We start from the raw sequence: 16,992 nt of genomic DNA, 5'->3' as shown, positions 1-16,992 counted from the left end.
GGACCCTGTGTTTCCCACAACTGCTGAGGGAGCCTCTGGTGCACAACTCAGCCCTGTCGTGCTCTGTGCCAAGCCTGGCCTCTGCCAGCCTCACAGCCACCCTCATCCAGGTGCGTGTCCTCCACCTGCACCATCTCCTTGACCCCGCTCGGTCAGCCTGGCTCTTGCCCGAGGCGCTGGCCGCACGGCTGGGCGTGCGCTCCGTCCGCACCATGAGTCATCTCCTCCGTGACATCCGCGCCGCCCTCCCGCTGGCGGCCGCCTTGGACAAACATCTCCGGGCACGCCAGATCCCGCGGGCCACAGATGCCGCGAGCGAAGCTTTCCCTCTGCTGCCGGTCACCCCAGCTGTGGCCACAGAGTTGGCCGGTGGGCTAGGCACTCTGTTGCGGCTCCCCATGCCTCCCGATAGTGACACGGGTTGTCCCTTTGCTTCTCTACCGTGTAGAAGCTTGTATGCCTGGGTGGTTTGCATCTGCCACGCTCAGGTTTTGGTGGGCTGCCCCTATACACCATGGCGACAGCGCCTGGGGCCACCGGCTTCCCCACCGGCCCACCCAGTGTGGTGCACATTGTATAAGCCCCCGACTGCCAAGAAGACTGGTGACCTGCAGTGGTGGTTGCTGCACGGCATCCTAGCCACTGGCACATTTGCGTCTCACTTGGACCCAGCCGCCTCAACAGCCTGCCCCTTCTGCCCTGGGGGCATGGAGGACGATCTCTTTCACGCCTTCCTGGACTATCCCCACCTGCGGCCGCTCTTTGTCACCCTTGAGCCGACGCTGCAGGCGCTAGGCCTCTCGGAGACCACCTACATGTGCTCCTACCTGTACCGGGCGGCCGAGCGGGGCGCCATCTACCTGGCCAACTTCTTGCTTGGCCAGGCCAAGATGGCCGTCCTCAAGAGCCGCCGTAACTGGCTTGCTGGCACCGGCTCAGACAATGCCCCGCGGCTCTTCAGCCTCCTAGTGCGGGTGCGCCTCTCGCTGGAGTTTGAGCACGCTGTGCTCCGGTGGGGGCTGCACGCCTTTGAGGCACTCTGGGCCCTTGAGGGAGCGCTGTGCCACATGGAGGATGGCTGCCTCAAATACGTGCTCTGATGTCTTGATCGGCCTGGGCGACCGGGTTGGCGTGGTGGTGGACTGTAGCTTCCGGCTTGTGCCGTGCCCTGGGCCCTCACCAGGCTGCTTTTTGTTTTTCTCGGGGTGAGATGCTGAAGGTTTTTGCACGTGTGCTACAGGACAGGGAAGGGTGGAACTGTTCGTTTCTCGAGGGCTATAATGGCATCCTAGGTACAACGTGTACTACTGCGAAGGTGTTTGTCACGGGGTGATGTTTTTAATGTACTGGACTGGTTTCTCTTTGGTGTGGTTTGATGGGTTTTTTTTGCTTTCTGTACCTGACCTTCCCTGAAATAAAGTAGTTAAAAAGTCAAAAGTCCTTCCTTCCTTTCTTGAAGAATATCTGCCAGTCTCTCGTTAATGAGAAGTAATTGGCTGTGAACAGTGAGAGAAAATAAAAATGTAAATGAGGGTAAGATCACCCCAAGGAAGTCAAAATAGCATACAATCAGGGGAGACTTGGCCTCCAGCAAGGGACTCTACTCCTCAAAGAAAGAAGGAACAAGCTCTTCCAGGAACTGCAATGCTGCAATAGTGACAGCACCATAGACTGATGTGCTCGACAGCTGAAGTATGCTGCACTCAGAGAGATTCTTAGTTGTTTACACATACACTGAAGATCTTGAAACTCCCATCCTCTCTGTGGGCTGATGCTTTTTTTGTAGAAAAGAAGCATAAGGTGCTAGTTTATCTAGGAATACATGAGCTGCTTCTGATTGCCTGATTTCAAAGGATAGAAGCAGCTATCCTTTGAACTCTGGAGAGATTTTCAGTGATTCCCACTGTACTAGAGAAAGGAAAGTAGGAATCTACTTGATCTCTATACTAGCTCTTCACTTGACCTTCCACTTCTCTTCATAGCTCCACCAGAGTAGTAACTCAACACAATAATTTGAACCACTGCTTTAACCCGGCTAGGTACTTACCTACATGCCACAGGGATTAAAATGCCAGAAGCCACCATGGCTTCATAAGTGCTTAAACTACTGCTATTCTCAATGAAGTCCCATCACCGGAGGAAACACAGAAATGTTTAGGGCAGAAAGGCTAGCAGCAGCGAAGCCTTCAAATGAAAGCTTTTGCTGTGTTAGGAATAATAGCTGTAACTAAAGGAAAATATTGTTATTGAAAGAAAAAGGCAATAATTTACTATTAAGGTTTTTTTCGTGTGTCATTCAAATGACCAATTTTTCTGTGCATTACAAAACAGTGCATCTGAAAAAAGAGGCTGCATGTCTTTCAGTGTCATGGAACTATAAATTTCAGATGGGGAGAAGCAGGGATAAGAGAACCTTACTATTTTCACTTTGAAACTTTTTGTAGCTCCAAGAACTTATCCAGGGCAGATTTGTTTTCCTTAAAGAAGCACAGCAAAAGAAGAGAGCTGGCAAAAGATGCATTTGCTCAATTAAGGCAACAGAAGTACAAAACAAAGGCTGTCCATAACTATTCCAGAGTCATACCTTCTATTTTAGAATCTGTTCTTCTTGTTGACCAGGACTTTGCCTGTATCCTTTTCTGTTGATGCACAAGGTAACAGGGAAATATATTCCCTTGCAAACCTTCATTTATCTTCTTTCAGACTGACTATGGATTGGAGACCTTCTCCTGCTGTTTCAACCACAGTCTGCACAAACATATGGCCAAACTTGTTCTCTTGGAAAACACTGTGGAAGAAAGTATGATCAGCAAGCAGAAGCAAATATTCCAGATTCTATTCAAGGGGTCTGAGAAAGATGCTAGAATGATGCTTCTTTATGATGCAGCTAATGGGACTCGTCATTAAGTGCTGGACAAAAATTTCGGGTCATTACCCAAGATGATAATAATTTGAACAAATCATATGGTGGAAAATGAAGTTTGAAAAGTAGCTACTGATGCTTCATAATTTACCCTAAAGGGACCTGTGGAAGAAGAAAAATGGCATGTGGGCCCCTTCAAGGCTCTTTCAGACTGATATTATTATTAATTACAGAGAACGCTAGAATGAGTTTGGAGTTCATTTCATTTTTACAAAAATCTTTTCCTCTTCCTTTTGTTTTTAAATTTTAATATATCAGGAACAATGAGATCTCTCTTTCCTAGATCTGGTGGAAGACAATAAAAATGAAGCAGAACCCATCTTTACTTTTGAGTGAAAGAACAGAGGTGGTAGATTTTTAATGAAGAAAGCTTTTCCCCAAAACGTTCTTTAGAGACTAAACAGCCCTCAATAGAAAAAGACCAAAAAAACCTAATATGCAGATTGTAAAACTATCAGCCATGGTGGGAAGCAGTTAACTCACCTAAACCATCTCCTTGAAGTCAATGGGACTACTAAAATGAATAACTCTTCATGTGAATACAAGGTTTCTACTTTGCTCTTAAATCTTTAGTTGCATTGTTTAAAAGGCTTTTCTCTTCTTAATTGTTCTATTTTTAGTCCCTTGTAAGGTCACTAGTCCACCAGTAATGCAGAAAAAAGCACACATCAAAAAAGAAGACTGAAGTTTCCAATAAAAATAAGCTCATTTTAAAAAAGGATATTTTTCAACACTATAATGAAAAAAATAAAAGACCTTATAATATTTTCCCTTCATAGGATAATCTTTAAATGCCATTTTCATTCTCTTACCAGCTTGCTGTCAAAGGGAAAAAATGTCTCCTCCTTCATAACGGTCTCTGTCCACATGTTAATTACTACAGCTACTTCTGGAATCAATGCATTACACTTGCACTGTAAACATTAAAGGCTTGTCTAAGCATCTCCCCTGTGGCAAAAAGAGGGAATTTCTGAATGGGGAGTGAAGCAGAAGCAGAGGACTAACTGGCAAGCTTTGAAGAGTTTAAGTTGTATTTGTCAAAGGAACGAGTTTCAGATAAAGGCTCGGGAATGAAGGATATTTGGGAGAGAGGAATAGCATTCTCCCCTCCTACAGTCCCCAAACTCTTCCACCCTGCTCTAACCCCTCAGATACTCACTCTCGCAATCCCCCTCTCACAACCTGCCTACAGCAACAGATACCACAGCAGCATGGGGCAGCCACCATCCTCCATCCAAATTTCCCCATTAGGTTTTCTTTCCTGCCAATCCTGATCAGATGCCACAAGTTGTAGAGATAAATACAGATTTAGATATAAATAAAGCACAGGTATTGCATTCCAATTTTCTAGCTCCTTCCATCAGCACATAGATTTCACAGATGTCTCAAAGCATGTTTCCAGCATAAATTAATTCAACCTCCCAATGCAATGAGATAATTCAGGATCATTAAAAACAAAGAGAAAGCCAAGTGACTTGGTCAAGCTTACACAGGAAGTCTAGGACCGAACTGAAATTGCACATAAATGCTACCACAAGAGCCTTGTATGTCTTTGTTAGAAGAACAGCAACACAAAAACATGATATATACAGTACCAGCCTTTTTGCCAGGTGCAATCGCTACAGAAGCTGTGCAGAGATGCAGATACAGAACACTTATTAAAAAAAAAATATTTGGGGTTCAGTTAGAGTTCCTGTCTGTTTTGAGCAGCAAATATGATATAGCTAGACTTTAGCAAGACTTTTAATAGTCTCCCACAACATCCTTGCAAGCAAGCAAAAGTAGTAGAGGTTGAATGAATGGACTGTAAAGGTGGATAGAAAACTGGTTGAAGCATCCAGCTCAAAGGGTTGTAATCAATGGCTTGATGTCTAGCTGGCAGCTGGTAACAAGTGACGTGCCCCAAGGGATTGGTCCCAGGGCCGCTTTTGTTCAATGTCTTCATCAATAACGTGGAAGATGGGATGAAGTGCACCCTCAGCAAGTTTGCAGATAACACCAAACTGGGGGGAAGAAGTATATACACTAGAGGGTAAGGCTAAAATGCAGAGAGACCTAGACAAATTGGAGTATTGGACCAAATGAGGACAAGTGCCATGAGGTTCATAAGGACAAGTGTAAAGTCCTGCATTTGTGACAAAATATTCCCATGCATCAGTACAGGCTGGAGATCGAATGGCTATGCAGCAGCTCTGCAGAAAAGGACCTGGGGGTTACAGTGGACAATAAGCTAAATATGAGCCAACAGTGTGCCCTTGTTGCCAAGAAAGCTAAGGGCATACTGGGTGGGCTGCATTAGTAGTAACACTGCTAGCAGATCGAGGGAAGCAATTATTCCTCGCTATTTGGCACTGGTGAGGCCACATCTGGAGTACTCAGGGTCAGCTCATCCTATCCTGTGAACCTGTGGCTGCAGGGGGCCCCACAGCCAAAGGGAAGTGCCCTGCTCACCCCCCATGCCATGTTTAAAGGACTCGATGCAGGCAGGCAGGGAGCCCCTTCCCAGTCAAGCGCGGGAGGAGTTCCCAGCTCTGCTCCCACCCCAGCCCAGTCCCAGCCCCAGGGAGGGAACCCAGGCGTCCCCAGCACGTGCTGCCCCCACCCCGTGCCCCCCACAGTGCAGCCTGGCCCTATTTTATTTCAGTGAGTTTATACCACAATTACCACAATTTTGATTTTTCAATGGATCAAGGGGTGCCAAAACTATATCTTTCAGGGGGCCCAAAAATTGTGGGTTGGCCCTGGGAGCATTGTGTCCAGTTTTGGGCCCCCCACTACAGAAAGGATGTGGTCAAACTGGAGAGAGTCCAGCAGAGAGTAATAAAAATGGTTAGGAGGATGGGGCACATAACTTATGAGGACAGGATGACAAACTGGGCTTATTTAGTCTGGATAAGAGAAGACTGAGAGGGTATTTGATAGCTGCCTTCAACCATCTGAAGGGTGGCTCCAAAGAGGATGAAGCTAAACTATTTTCAGTGGTGGATGAGGAACAAGGAGCAATGGTCTCAAGTTGCAGCAAGGGAAATTTAGGTTGGATATTAGGAAAAACTTCTCTCGCTGGGAGGGTGGTGAAGCACTGAAACAGGTTACCTAGAGAGGTGGTGGAATCTCCATTCACCACCTAGAGGGGTTTTTAAGACCCGGCTTGACAAAACCCCTGGCTGGAATGATCTAGTTGAGGATGGACCTGCTTGGAGCAGAGGGTGGGACTAGATGACCTCCTGAGGTCCCTTCCAACCCTAACTTTCCATGACTCTATACTATTCAGTTCTCTTCATGGTGAAACAAACCACAAAGACAAACTAGACCTGATTTCATTCCAATCATTTTGTCTCAGTCACTGGGATAAGCAAACTCAACTTCCTGCTGAAAGGAGGAGGTATACCATGACTTTTACAAGCAGCATCAAGACTAGGGACAGACATTACACATAAAACAGTTTAAGTGATCAGAAACTGGTTTAAACCTGTAACAGCAGACATTCAGTGCATATAAACCAGTCTGAAAATGGCTGAAACCATTTTGAGATAAACGTGGTTGAATGTAGTATCAGACTTAACTGATTTGGCTCAAACTGCTTTATGTAATGTCAAACCAGCAAGGGGTCTGGGACAAAGATAAACCAGAGACCTCAAGCATCCCAGCATGCTCTCTGGGTTGGGCTCTGTGCTCCAGCCCAGCCAGGCTGGCCCCTCCCCTCTATTCCCCAGCCAGGGCAGGGGTCTGGCCAGGGAGGGGTTTAATTCCCCCTCTCTATCCCATCGGCAGGGACCCCGGCCAGGTCTGCCAGGCACTCCTCCCTCACTGCTGCAGCAGCGGGCACAACAGCCCTTGAGACAGAGGGGAACAAGCAGGAGAGTTAATCTTCCTTCTACTGAGCCTGGTGTGCCTACCCTCGCTGCCGCGCTCCCTTCCCCCTCCTAGGGGACCTGCCTGGCCATGCCCCTGCCCTGCCGCTGCAACAGGAAGGGGCAGGGCCCTTGTTGGGGCAGCAGCCCCTGTCATAATGTGGGGGAGCGAGCCCCTTCCTGGAGGGGATGCTGCACTGTGGGGCCAGCAGAGTTACGGCAGCACCCAGGCCCAGAGTGGGCTAGAGCCCTGAAAGCCCCCTGCAGCACTGCCGACCCCACAGAGTGGCCCCTGCTGGGAAGAGGCTCCCGCTCCAGGAAGTGGTGACAGGCTGCTGCCCATCACCATCACTCACTCACCACTCGAGCTGCTGGGCAGGAGCAGGGTCCGGCCCCCACCACTCGGTCTGTGCTTGAGGCAAGCCCCCTCTGGGCAGGAGGCAGCTTATTCAGCCACTAACCGTGACCACAGGCCCAGAGATGGCTGTGGCCAGGCCAGGTAGACCCTGATGCGGTGCCACCGGCCAGCATCTGAATAAGCCTCCTCCTGCCTGGAGGGGGCCTGCCCCAAGCACAGAGCTGTTGCTGGCACTGCAGCATGGTCTGACTGACCCAGCTGCCACTACTCCTCTGTACTTATGCCAGGCCCCTCACAGCAGGAGGCAGCTTATTCAGACACTGGTCCAGAGCACAAGACCGGCAGCTGCAGCCAGGCCGGGCAGACCCCGATGCAATGCTGACGGCTGCTCTGTGTTTGGGGCAAGCCCCCTCTGAGCAGGAGGAGGCTTGTCATATACCTGGACCTGGACTTCAAAAAAGCTTTTGATCTGGTCTCCCATGACCTCCTCATGGAAAAATTGGCCAAATGTGGCCTCAGCTACACCACAGCCCGGCTGGGAAATTGGCTCCGAGATCAGACCCAGAGAGTAGTGGTTGATGGCAGTGAGTCACTACGGCGCTCCATAAACAGTGGCATCCCCTAAGGCTCTGTCCTTGTACCAGTTCTCTTAGACATCTTTATCAACCACGTGAACATTGGTGCCAGAAGTGCACCAGCTAAGTTTGCCGATGACCTTAATTTTGGGGCATAGTGTCCACACCTGTGGACAGGCTAGTGATCCAGGCTGACTTGGATAAGCTTAGTAAGTGGGCGGACACAAATCTGATGATGTTCAATACTGATAAATGCAAGGTACTCCACCTCGGGAAAAACCCCCTGAGGCATACTTAGAGGCTCGGCAGCGCTACGCTCGCTAGCACCACTGCTGAAAGAGACTTGGGGGTCATGATTGACCACAAGAAGAACATGAGCCACCAATACGATGTTGCAGCTGGTAAAGCAAACAAAACCCTGGCTTGCATCTATAGATGCTTCTCAAGTAAATCTCAGGATGTCATCCTCCTGCTGTACTCGGCCTTCGTGAGGCCGCAGCTGGAGTAGTGCATCCAGTTCTGGGCTCCGCAATTCAAGAAGGATGTTGAATTGAAGCTTGAGAGAGTCCAGAGGAGAGCCACGTGCATGATCAGAGAATAAGCCTTATGATGAGAGGCTGAGAGCCATGGGACTCTTCAGTCTGGAAAACCGCAGGCTCAGTGGGGACCTGGTGACTACTTATAAGTACACAAGGGGTGTGCATCAGGATCTGGGAGAAAGTCTGTTCACCAGAGCACCCCAAGGAAAAACAAGGACAAACTGTCATAAACACCTACAAGACCATTTTAGGGTGGACATAAGAAAAAATTTCTTTACTGTCCAAGTCCCCAAGACCTGGAATAGACTCCCCAACAAGGGTCCTCCCCCCTACTGCTGCAGCAGCGGAGCAGGGGCACAGCTAGGCAGGTCCCCCGGAGAAGGGAAGGAAGCACAGCAGCGAGGGTGGGCAAACCAGGCTTGGTAGCAGGAAGACTAACTCTCCTCCCTGCCCCCTTCTGCCTCATGGGCCGGTGTGCCCAATGCTGCAGCAGTGAGGGGGGAGCCTGGCAGATCTGGCTCAGGTCCCTGCCAATGGGATAGAGAGGGGGAATTAAACTCTTCCCTGGCCAGTTCAGCATGGAATGGCTATGCTTCCCTCCACAGCTTTCCTGCAGCCGAGAGCCTGCTCTAGCACCCCACCCCAGTGCCTGGCCTGAGCAACTGCAGGCATGTGCCTGCATTGCCTCAGTCCACAGTGATTGTTTTTCCTGTTACAAACTGGTTCAGCCTAGGCAGGTTAGACTAATCTGCAAAGGCTGAAGCAATTCAGGCTCTGGATTTTTGAATGTCTGTCCCTAGCCCAAAGCATCCCCAGAGAAATACCAGTCATAGGTTTGTTGTTACAAACTATCCCAGATGTAACACTGGGAGCTATCACTTGCATGAGTGCTGGAGAGGGGAGAACCATTGTGCCCCACTCAGCTACCTCGTCTCTCACACTTCTCTGAGATAATGCTGTAAGACTAAGGGCTCATCCTGTGAATCAGAAATCCCCATGTTCCCTTTTCTTGAATGAAATGTCCAAAGCAAAAATGTAAAGTGGCACTGTAGGTCACTAGAGCACCCAGAGACCTTTGAAAGAGCTATCATTATCTGTCATTGCACTCTTGCTTCACATATTGACCCAAGAGGAAGATAAACCTCAAATGGAACAACTCTCACTAGAATTCAAAAAGCTGTTCCTCACAAGCGCCACCTCCAAGAACTCCACAGAAAGGGATGAAATGCTTCAGTACAATTACTTGAAATGTACACGCTTAAATAGAACACAATCATGATATGTTTGAGCCACTGCCTTCAGCTCTTCAGCAGAGTGCCCAGTGATCTGCATTAAGCACAGGCACCCAGCAGCTTTGTCCATTATTTGAAAAGGCCATTAACTTGTTTAAATTTGTACCTGCAGACATTGCCTCCCTGAAGAAGTACAACCATAGTCACATGAGTATTAGCAAAGTTTTGGACTCCCTGGGGTGGCTGTTTTGCATAAGGAGAAGATACTCCTTTTGGCTGCTGGCTGAAGAGAGATAGCAAGCACCCTTACCAGAAACATAAATGTGTACCAAAGACAAGAAATGCAAACTCCACTGTTTAGCCCAACGCAGATCAGCAGTTACACTAATTCTTGAATGCAGCAATTTTTTTTCTCTAGAAGATAGTCTCGCCACAGCTTCAAATAATTCTGAATTTGCTCATTACTAATCAGTAATCAGTTTCTTTTAAACTTGGTCAGCAAGGATACTCTGCCTCAAAATGTCAGGTTTAAAATTAGCCACTTGGCCACATCCAGGCGAGCGCAGTCATGTGGTATGTGGTGCCACAGACACATCTGCAGCGCCACATATGGCACATTCAGGAGTTCTCCACATTGCAAGGGAGCAGTGCTGGAGGGTTTTGATCCCTGGATAGCCAGGAGTCAAAAAAACCTGCGCAAAAAATAAATAAATAGCAGAGCAGTGCACGTGGGGACAGCATGAGCCACTCAGAACCAGAGCCTGGCCAGCTGGAGCCATGTTCCAGCTGCCGGCCAGGCTCTGAACAGCAGAATCGCCACTGCTGCAGCACCAGGCCCCCAGGACCCCAGGTTAAGCTGCTGGGGCTAGCCCAGTGCTGGCCCCAGCCTCTTCTACCTCACCTGGGGTAACCTACCACATGCCAGAGGACACGTGGCATAGGCATTCCCCGGGGACAAGTAGCAGTGGCACAAGTTGTCCTACTGCTAGTTGTCTCTGGGGAACCCAATGTCCACGCTCATGTGGATGTGACCTTTAAGTTCTTTACAGACATGTGGCCTTAAAAAACAGTAGTGTGACAAGTGTTTCATACATACGTAGTGAGCTTGTCTATCTTCACCCCGTTCCTCGGGCTTAGAGAATTGCCAAGCTATTGGTGGGGCAAACCCACCAATCAGAGACCAGCAGGGGAGGAGCCTCGGGAGGAGTCTGCCCTGCTCCTACGTCAGGGTGAGGTGAGGAGCAGACCTAATTGAAGACCGTGCTCCACCTCCCCCCAATTGGCCAGTCTTTGATCTTGTGGCAGAGCCCAAAAATGGTATATAAAAAGCTGCGTCTACACCACGCAAAGGAGACAACAAGGGACAGAGAAGAAAGAAGAAGCTGGGGCTGAGGAAAAGCTGGGGAACAGCTACCCAAGGGGCATTTCCAGTTGCCCTGAAGAGCCCGAAGACTCTGCCATTGAACGGGAGCAGCAGGCAACCGTGTCCCCAACCCCTTGCTGTAAGAACACAGCAAGCTGGCACAGGCATCGCTGCCCAGAGGGTCCAAGAGGGACCAGGACCTTGGGAGCCACTCGAGGTGGCTTGGGTCTTCAACCCTGGCACGAGGCCAGCACCAGCGAGTCATTGACGGGACAAGGGCCCCTGGAGGGGGCAGGGGGCAGTTCATGCCCATTCCCCACTGCTGGGCACGAGGGCCTGTGGGCAGCACAGGTTCTGGAGCACAGCAGGCCTGTATTGGAGCCCTGGTGCTGGGCACACATGAGGTGACCCCGAGCCATCCAGTCATGTGAACGAGCCATGCAGACAGAGCACCAGTTGCAGGAGCCATTTGCTTAACTGGAGAAGAAACACCAGGAACCCTTGCTGGACCCCTACTAGCCGGGAAGTGTGAGCTTTTAGGGTAAGGGTTTCCCACTGGGGAGGGACACCGTGGATAGCTCAAATCAGAGGGGGTTTATGCTAGAGAAAAAGAGACTCCTCTAGAGAAGGAGGGTATTCGGAATTGCTATATATTTTGGAGTGTTTATTGACTGTTTGTTGTGCTGTATATTTTGGGGTGCTTAGCCATCGATTGTTGGGACATACTTACTCTCTGGGGATCCATGGGCGAGGTTTCTCTTATGGGTCTTGGGGATTGCTATATTTACCTGTTCTGTTATTTGCTGACTTGAATATATTATATGTAAATATTTATCTTGATCACCTATCCAGCTATTCTATCCCTTCCTCTTTTATTCTGCACCTGAATAAACCATGTATATAGTTAAGCTACTGTGTCCTAGTCTTGCTCTATATAGACACCAGAGAAAGGGAAACTGCAAGCAAACTGCAGTTTCCATCTCCAGCACGTATGCCCCGCTGACCATCCCCTTCTATTGGAGTGGGGAGTGCACACTCTGGTACACCAGGTTTACACATACAACTCAAACTGCTCCAGAAAATCTCTTAAAGCAAATATAAATGAGACCATGACCATGTAAATGAGGTTTTAATTTTTTTAACTGTTCTTCTGAATTCATAATTGAAACAGTATCCTTAGGAATAATCTTTTCTGCACCATTACAAGAAGGAAGCAAAAAAATACTGCTTTTTTCAAATGTAAACAGGAAACTGCAAGAGAGGTAGAAACTGTTGTAGCTGTCCCATGATGAAACATCTGGCAAAAATTGGCATAACTTTCCATCCAAGTATATAAGACAAATAGATCTGAACTACCATCCAAGGTCATCTCTTTAGAGCAACGGTTCCCCTGTAGTCCAAGGTGATGCAGCAGGCTCCACTGTGCCCATTCTCCTCTGCAACTAGATACTAAACAATTCTGTATATCACTTTTCCATTTAAGCAACCAATTGCCACAGTGATACTGTACAACCATATGTGAGACCATGCAGTGGAAAAGAGGAATGAAAGTGTCCTCAGGCAATAACAAATAGGAGGGGGGACAAACCCTTTACCTGTGAATGGAAGTGATGCCAGGTGATGGTGAACAGAAGATACATCCATGAGAGGCTCCATAGCAAGATATGATCCACACCATGAAGGATGTAGAGCTGCTCAGTGATAATTTATGAATAATAGTTGCCATGTAATAACAATGGTTATTGGAATTCTCACTGTACAAATGTGTTTGATTCATTTAGAAACCCAGTCTAGAAAATACCTCCTGGATCAATAAGTCTAGTCCCCTGTAGGCAACATCATTAAAATCCCTTCCCACAGCAAGCTATGAAAAAGCAAGGAGGAAAGAGAGACAGTGACTTCAGAAAAGACATCTCCATATAAACTGGATACGGGCCCAGATACGCAGCGATTTATTGGCCATGCTGAGAACCAGAGGAACAAAAGGACTACAACACTTTAAAAGTCCCTGTGCTTAGAAAGGAAACAGTTAATGGAGGGCCATCTGTGAGGAATGCATTCACACATGCAGGCACACCACTGAGGGAGGACCTAAAGCCTGTGGCAGATGTCAAAACAGTGGCATGATTGGGATCAGAGGAATTTATGCCTAATTTCAACCATTGTGCCTCCTGCAGATTGGGGAGGAGATGGCTGTCTTGGACCCAGGCCTGCCCCCCAACCCTGACCTAGACAGCACCAGGTCCAGCAGGAGACCTAGGCTGTCACAGAGACAGGTCTAATAATCAGCCAATTGTCAGCCCCAGCTTGGACAGTCCCAGATGCAGTTCCAGACCGTGGACTATGCAAGGCTGGGGCTGACCAGGGCTGCCACAGGACTGCCTAGCTGCATGTGCAGCTTTTAGAAGTCCTGGGGCACCAGGACCCCAGGATTGGGGAGCCCTCTTGCTTATCCTGGGGTCCCTGAGTCCCAAGACATCTTAAAAAAAAAAGGAAAAAAAAAAAAAGACACATACCCCCCAGCTCCCTGTAAGAACTTTGTAAGGGTTGCACATATAACACTCCCATGATGTTCTTGGTCTACTTGCCCACTGGGCAAATTAACTGACTTAGCAATGTCCTCTGCAGAACAGAACAATCCATGGCTTGCCCAGCATGGAAAGAGCAACAGGAGGAAAAATAAGACCCCAAATAACAACACTGAGGTATAGAGATGCAGAGAAGGGTTAGGAGTAAGTGTAGTTAGCCTAGAACACAGACAGAGAAGGAAACCCTGAGGAAAACATCTGGAACAGCCTTCAGGTCTGCAATTGTTCTTAGATGTCAAGATGAGAGGGGAGGGAATTCTGTTAACCCAAGAGAAGTCACATTAAACTAATGTGAAATTTAGGAACAAAAGCAGCAAATGTGGCAAAGCAGGGAGCATTTCAGCCTGCCATTCTCCTAGTCATTGATCATGACGACATGCCTTTTAGGCTGAAGAGCGGGAACTTAAACTTGATCCATGATTTCTTAGCATACAGGCTACAGAGCTGGGCAAGGAGAGAGGAAGAACTTCAAAAATGAATTAAAACAAAAAATTATACTAGTGGGTAGAGGGGAAGGGGAAAAAAAAAAAATCACCAAAAATTATTCATTACAAATGTTGAAAGGGGCCTATTTCCAGTTGTTCCCTCTGAAACAGGTATCCCGAGACTACTGTAGTAGCTGTAACTCAGTCTGTTCAAACACCACCAAGTATGTTATTCTCAGCAATGCCAGGAGTTCCACCCAACAAACAATGAAATGGAAGGAAAATAAAACTGGCATGAGCGCTTCCTCCTAGAAGAAACCCACCTCCAACCACAAGACTCTCCTCATAAGACTCCATGAACAAAGTAAACAATTCATTCTTCAGACAAGGGGGGAGAGGCAAAATTTAATACCAGCTTTACACATAGGAAACTGCAGCCCAAAAATTACTTACCAAGGCGTGTCCAAGAACCAGTGACTGAACGCACACATCCCAAATGTGACTCCATTACCTTCATCACAAGGCTGTTCGTCCTCTCCGATGAAAAGTACCGGCCAGAGCCTGAAGTGCTTGCACAGCAACTCCCAATCACTATTACCAATATTCAGTGAACAGCAACAGTGAGTTCCCTCACCCAAGATCCCAACAGGAAAACTGAAAATTAAGAGATACACCCACAGGACAAAAAGTTTGCTAACAGCTCTGCTCTGCCAGTGCAGAGCTGGTCTATAGGCAAGACTCCCACATACCAGCAAGAAGTTCCCTTGCCCCTAGGCAAAAGAAGATAAAAAAAAATATCAAGAAACTCTTTGTCTACAACTGCCCCAGTCGGGTGTACATGAAGCATGCATTTCCTGATGAGTACAGAGGGGGAGCCTCAACTTCAAAGATCCCATTTCCGCTCACAAGCCAACACTCTCAGTAACTGTTTTCTAAAAAAGAAAAGAAAATGCAAGTATAGCTCCTTTCCATTCCTGCTGTGCCCAAGAGACTCACTGGGAAGAACAGATCGTGGGTGTCTGACCAGACTCCCTGGGAGCACTGAAGCAATAATAAACTTCCTTCTAAATTGGGCACCCTCAGTCAAATGGGTGTTATCCCAGAGAGGGCATAAAGGCTGCACACCCTTTCCCCCACTTCATTACTGCTACTAATGATACCAGTGTCAAGAACTGCATCCCATTCTGCCCCCAACCTGCATGTCAGCCACTCTCTCCCATTCTACACAGACATGCCGTTAACTATGCTGACAGTACATGGGAGTTGCAGTGAGGAGACTGAGGTCCTCAGGGCAGAGGAAATTAACTAAACATGAAGCATGGTCATTGAGGAAACAGCATCTACTCTTCTAAACCTGTTTAAGGCATGAACTATGCCCCTTTTTCAGCATGAGAAAGGAGGGACTGCAGTACCAAAGTCCCCAGAGGAGCTTCATCTACCTGCATCTGATGCAGACCACCATTCTTGCAAACAGATTAAAGCAAGTGGTGGTTAAAAGAATGTCATTTTAATTCCACTTCCCAACCACCGTGTGATTCCAGAGCCAGGGACGCTTAATTTACTGACGAAGCCAAGTTTTTACCCCCCTTGGCCCTGCACAGATAACATGAGCGTGGAAAAGTAAACACACTTCCTTGCCCAGCAGTCTCCACAATCCTAATATCTGACCTGTTCCTTCTGATTTTTCATTCCGATTGACCGATAGGAAAGTGCAGTGCACTGGGACACAGACAGAATTATTTTTGCTTTGATTTCCACCTAGACTAAATCCAGCATTGATTTCACTTGCCAAAGGATATATAGGGAATCCCAAAATGCCAATTTTATCTAGTCATTTATCTGATCTCACATGCATCTTATGGAGGTTAGCATCATCACAAGGGGCAGAGCCCATCACTTCCCAGCTCTCATTAGCACTAACAAGAATTATGTATCCGAAATCTCATCTGTCAACTTCAAGATCTATCCTTAAAAAGTAGTCATATATTTTTTCTTGCTGGGAAATGGAATCATCAGTCAAATGGCAGAAATGCACATTTGCTTAATCAATTAACAAGACTGTTAATTTCCCAAAGACAAATGCAGGAACCAGCAGGGCCTCCTCATGAAACTCCAGCTCCTGAAAACTTCACTGTAGACTGTTAAGGACCATGGCAAGTGCCAGTCCTGCCCACTGTCCCCATAAAGAACAAGAAACAGAAACATGAATCTCTATACCTTTCTTTACTCAGCAACTGCAGAATCGCATCTATTTTCTATACTGAATGTCACATCTTGGAGCAGATAGATTCAGGCTACTCACCTAATGTGCAGATTAACATATTAAAAGATAATGGGCTTAAGAGCTCCAGCTCCATTAAAAGACAAAAAGACAAACAGAAAAGGAAAGGGGCAGCTGCAGCAAAAATCCTCCTGAGGCCCAGTTATACCTCCAGAGTAATGAAGTGCAATAAACAGGAGGGAGAAAGGTAAATCAACACTGCTTCATTCAACAAACAGCCCTGCAAATGCACCCAGCAAAATTTGCTGATAAAAACACCTTTAACTCCAAAGCACTTAACTTCCTAGCTACAATAGTACATAACACTTCTTTTCTTTTTTTGTGTGCAACCAAAAGTGACCCCATATTGGGAGAAGAGGTGGTCCTCACTATGTGAATAATCAGATCACGGCATGTGCCTGGCAACAGCAGAGGAGCTGTATGTAGTCTGTTATGGAGCTCCCCTAGTGATAAAACAATTCTCTCCTAGATGGGCCCAGGCCAACTCTCATTGAAGTTCACATGAAGATTCCCAGACACTTATTTATTATAAATATTGTCATATTTGCATTGTGGTAGCAATAACAGACAGGTACTCAAGGAAGGTTTTTGAGGGTTTTTTCTACTCTACTCTAAAAACTTCTGAGGAAGGTTTTTGAGGGTTTTTTCTACTCTGAAAGGCTCACAAACTAAATGGAACTTAGCGAAAGCCAGACTGGACTCTAAAAGGCTAGGGACAGGCATTACACGTAAACCGGTTTAAGTGATCAGCAACTGTTTAAACCTGTGACAGAACATAAGTTCAGTGCACATAAACCAGTTTCAAAATGGCAGGTCAGGAGTGAAGGGCACTAGGGGGTTGAGAACTGGCTCATATC

General features: G+C 47.4%; 1 protein-coding gene across 4 annotated transcripts in view; it reads right to left on the bottom strand.

Moving 5' to 3' along the window:
- The window catches only part of LOC102558012 (ankyrin repeat and fibronectin type-III domain-containing protein 1), a 607,309-nt gene that overhangs the window by 496,549 nt on the left and 93,768 nt on the right, over positions 1 to 16,992 (bottom strand). Inside the window, exon 1 of one of the 4 annotated variants that reach the window (XM_059716939.1) lies at positions 2,585 to 2,756. The exons of the other annotated variants lie outside the window; for them this stretch is intronic. The gene's annotated coding sequence lies outside the window, so the exon portion shown is untranslated. Of the gene's footprint in view, positions 1 to 2,584; positions 2,757 to 16,992 lie in introns of those variants that run through there. 4 annotated transcript variants of the gene reach the window in all.

The sequence above is a fragment of the Alligator mississippiensis genome, chromosome 13 (assembly GCF_030867095.1).
Source record: "Alligator mississippiensis isolate rAllMis1 chromosome 13, rAllMis1, whole genome shotgun sequence".
Taxonomy (NCBI): domain Eukaryota; kingdom Metazoa; phylum Chordata; order Crocodylia; family Alligatoridae; genus Alligator; species Alligator mississippiensis.
This window is presented reverse-complemented; position numbering and strand designations above follow the sequence as displayed.